Below are 5,000 nucleotides of genomic sequence, written 5' to 3'. Positions count from 1 at the left end.
GTGCAAAGTTAATTCTTGGGGTAATTTTTCAGGCAGTGTATTTTCACCTCCATGGTGTTGTTTTGTGTAAATTTAGTATTTTGTTTGAATAAGTAATCATGGTTGTTAACGTAATAGAACTCCTTAGAGGAGAGGGATGGCAAGAGAGGTTGGCAGAGTTAAATAGGGAAGACTTGGAAATTGTAGCAGAACATTTTGAATTGGAATATGATGTGTCCATAAGAAAGGGTGTATTGCTATTGCTCATTTATGATTATGTTAAAACTGTAAAGACAGGTGGGGAACAAGAGGTGAAACCGGATGAAGTAGTGTATATAGAAATTTTGGATAAGCAGATTGTCCTGAGACAAATGGAATTTGAAATGGAAAAGTTTAAGGCAGGGGAAAGAGAAAAAGAGAGGCAGCATGAGATTGCCATGAGAAACCCAGGTTCTTTTTCCCCCGCCCCTTCCCCAAATAGGTTGGTAACTCCTGCTATTAATTTATCGCAGGCTCTCAAATTTGTACCTAGATTTGAAGAAAATAATGTAGCAGAGTTTTTTGTGTCATTAGAGAGGATTGCAGCAAGGTTGGAGTGGCCCCAAGAGTATTGGACCACTCTTATACAAAGTAAATTGGTTGGAAGAGCTCAGAGGGTATATGTAACGCTGTAGGAGGATCTATCAGCAGATTATGAGAGTGTGAAGGCTATTGTCTTGAAGGCCTATGAGTTAGTCCCTGAAGCTTATAGGCAACGCTTCCGGAACTTAGAAAAATGTAGGGAACAAACTTTTGTTGAATTTGCCAGGGCGAAGGAACAGTATACTAGTGATTGGTTCAAGTCCAAGGAGGTGGGAGATTTTGAGAAATTGAAGGAGTTAATGTTGGTGGAGGAGTTTAAGAGGTGTGTCCCGGATAAGCTGAAGGTCCACCTCGAAGAGTTAAAACTCGAGACCGTTCAGGAGGTAGCCATCGCTAGTGACGAATATTGCTTGTTTCATGAGAGTGAGTTAGGGGGAGTAACGACAAAGGTGAATTCTGGTGGTTAAGATGGGTAGGAATAATAATGCTAATCCTAATAATAATGCTAAGGTGTTTAGTAGAAATAATCAGGGAAGTGATAATAATCAGGGTAATGCTAATAATAATTTTTCTCCTAACCGAGGCAATAGGCCAAATATATACAATCCAGAGAAATTGAAAACATTGACGTGCTTCTTTTGCAATAAGAAGGGGCACGTAAAGAGTATGTGTTATTCGTTTAGAAAATCTCAAAATGCTAATGTTAGGCCAGTGATGGGCGTGGAAGAGAGAGAGAGAGAACCTACCCCAACAACATCCGCTGATCAATGACTACCTGGTTGTTTTGACAGATATTTGTCCTTCGGTAGTGTCTCCTTCGCCAATTCGTCCGAGAAAAGACGAGTGCGTATTTTGCGTGATACCGGTGCAGCTCAGTCTTTGATACTAAGGGAGGCATTACCTTGTAATTTTGTACTCAAAAGTGGAGAATTTGTGTTATTGGCTGGTTTTCCTAATTCCGTAAAGTCGTATGCTATTGAAAATTTTAATTTAATCTGCCCTTCCTTTGCAGGGGATTTGAAATTGGCCATAGTTGATAAATTCCCGGTTAAGGAGGTTGATGTTGTGTTAGGGAATGATGTAGCTATGAAGAATAATAATTGTCCGATATTGAAAAACCCTGATAGTGAAGTAGCAGCAGTTACTCGTTCTAGTGCTAGAATTGTTGACGCTGCAGAGTCAACAATTGATGTAGATTTAAGTAGTTTAGATCGTAGTGATAGCCTAGCTGTAGATCTTGGAATGGTAACGGACACGTTAAATTGGACTACTGAAGAGCTAATCAAAGACCAGAAAAAGGAGTTTCGGGAACTCCCTATCGAGTCAGGGGAGGTGTCTGATATAACTGATCCCAAATTTATGATAATTAATAATATTTTATATAGGTTGAGTAGGCCTATGGGGGTGGATAATGTTGATCATGAAATTGTGAAACAGATAATGGTTCCTTTTGGTTACAGGAAGGAGTTAATGTCATTGGCGCACGAAAGTGGTTTGGCCGGCCATTTTGGAATTCATAAAACTTCTTGCAAATTGTTAGGGAATTATTATTGGCCGAAGTTGAAGGCAGATGTAAAGAAGTTTGTCAATAGTTGTGATGTGTGCCAGAGTGTCGGTAAACCCAATCAGCGGATTCCAAAATCGCCTTTATGTCCTATTCCTGTAGTTTCCGAACCTTTTAAGGAAGTCATTATTGATATGGTTGGACCATTACCGAAGACGCGTAGTGGTAATGAGTATATTTTGACAATCATGGATAGGATGTCTCGATATCCCAAGGCCATACCACTACGTACGATAAAAAGTGTTAAAAATTGTAGATGTACTAATTGACTTTTTTACCAGGTTTGGGATGCCTAAAATTATTCAATCGGATTGTGGTTCTAATTTTGTTAGCAGGTATTTCAGAGATAAAATGGCAGAGTTAAATATAAAACATGTGACCTCTTCTCCATATCATCCAGAAAGTCAGGGAGCTCTGGAGATATTTCATCAGATCTTGAAATCTATGGTAAAGAAATATTGTTTGATTAATGGTTCTGAATGGGATAAGGAATTACCTTATTTGTTGTTCGCTTTTCGTTCTGTCCCAAGTCAGTCTTTGGGTTTTTCGCCTTTCAACCTTGTGTTTGGCCATTGTGTTCGAGGTCCTCTTGATGTGGTTCGTGAGTCTTGGGAGGGAGACGTCCCTGAGGTTAATTTATTGGATTATGTGTCTAATCTAGGCGATAAATTAACCAAGGCTTGGAAATTTGCGGGTGAAAATTTATTATGTAGCCAAAAAAGAATGAAGTTCTTTTTTGATAGAAGGTCCAAGGCACGCGACTTTGCAGTGGGCGATAAAGTATTGGTTTTGTTACCCTTCCCAGGGAATCCATTGAAAGCTTCTTTTTCAGGTCCTTGGAAAATTTTGAAAAAAGTAAGTGAATTTAACTATTTAGTGGAGACACCTCAAAGAAGGAAACCTTTTCAATTGTGTCATGTAAATATGTTGAAGGCTTATATGGAACGGGAAAAAGTCATTCCTGTGGCAACCATTGGGAATACGGTAGATTCTGAGAACAATAACCATTTTTCTTTTTCAGAGGGGGAGGGTATTGATGATAATTGTTTTAATGGATGTGAATGGCGGTCGGATAACAAAGTCTTTGGAAAATTTTTCGGGAGTAATTTCACATTTAGGTAAGGAAGAACAAAGGTCTTTGAAAAATTTAGTATCTAATTATAAAGAATTATTTTTGGATGTACCGGGTAGGACTTCGGTCCTTGAACATGATGTAGAGGTAGGTAGCGCCACTCCTGTGAAACAATCTCCTTACAGGTTGAATCCCTTCAAAAATGAGGTTGTAGCAAAGGAAGTGGATTATATGCTAAAACATGACCTAATTGAACCTAGTCAAAGTCCTTGGTCATCACCTGTTGTATTGGTAAAGAAATCCGACGGTGATTTCAGGTTATGTTTTGATTACCGTAAGTTGAATGAGTTATCTAAATCTGATTGTTATCCATTACCTCGAATTGAGGATTGTATTGATCGAATGGGGAAGGCCAAATACATTAGCAAATTCGATTTGTTGAAAGGTTATTGGCAAGTTCCTCTTTCAAAGCGGGCAAGGGCCCTGTCTGCTTTTGTAACACCACAGGGATTGTTTCAATGTAAGGTTATGCCGTTTGGTATGAAGAATGCGGCTGCCACCTTTCAGAGGTTAATGAATACTTTAGTCCATGGTTTAGAAGGATGTGTTGTGTATATTGATGATATTGTTATTTATAGCGATGATTGGGAAACCCATTTAAAACGTATTAGGGCACTATTTGAGGTGTTGAAAAAGGCAAATTTGGTAATTAATTTAAAGAAGAGCGATTTCTCAAAGGCGAAGGTGGTATATTTGGGTCATGAGGTTGGTAATGGTAAAGTTGCTCCTAAGCAGGCCAATATCGAAAGTATTGAAAACATGGTAGTCCCTAATTGTAGGAGGGATGTCAGAAAATTCCTTGGTTTGAGCGGGTACTACCGGAGGTTTGTTAGGAATTTTTCGGACATAGCCGATCCGTTAACAAATCTCTTGAGAAAGAAGGTAGCATTTGTCTGGACGGATGAAACGCAAAGGGCTTTTGATAATTTAAAAAGAGTTTTAATTAATTTCCCTGTCTTGAGAGCTCCTGATTTTGACCTTCCTTTTTCTCTTGCCACGGATGCAAGTGACGTTGGTGTAGGAGCGGTGTTGTTGCAGAATGACGAGCAGGGAGTTTCTCATCCTGTCGCATTCTTTTCAAAAAAATTGTCCTCCGCCCAACGTAGGTATTCAACTGTGGAGAAAGAGACTCTTGCGTTAATATTCGCTATTAATCATTTTCAGGTTTATCTCTCCTCCTCAGATACACCTATTAAGGTCTTGACAGATCATAATCCCCTGACCTTCATCAGCAGATACAAGAATAAAAATCAACGATTGATGAGGTGGAGTCTCATGCTGCAAGAATGGAATTTAGAATTTTCCCACATCCCAGGAAAAGATAATATTGTTGCCGATTTTCTCTCTCGCAGCGTTGAATATTAGATTATTGACAGAGGGCTATGCAGTTATTAAAGGTAGTATCTGTATCGTTCTAATTATGGTGTGTGTACTGTTGAAGTGGGCACGTAGTGAGTAGAAGTAAATGTATATTCAAGATTTATTAATCATGGTTTGTTTACAGAAGACTATAATGTTTTGGGTATATTATATGGGATCTTTAAGGCTAAAAGGTGAGGGTGATCACTGGTACTTTCTAATGATTGATTAATTAGATGGGTCATGGGCTCACGGGTCTGTAGCACAACACAGCCGTTTTTTAGGCGCTACAGGCTGGTGTATGAGTGGTACCCTAGACTGAGTTAGGGTTAATCTACTAAGGTTTAGAGGTGTCAGGTACGATAAGGTTTATAATAAGCTAAG

Source organism: Palaemon carinicauda, chromosome 12 (assembly GCF_036898095.1).
Source record: "Palaemon carinicauda isolate YSFRI2023 chromosome 12, ASM3689809v2, whole genome shotgun sequence".
NCBI lineage: Eukaryota > Metazoa > Arthropoda > Malacostraca > Decapoda > Palaemonidae > Palaemon > Palaemon carinicauda.
The sequence above is the reverse complement of the archived record's forward strand: the minus strand, read 5'-3'. Positions refer to the sequence as shown.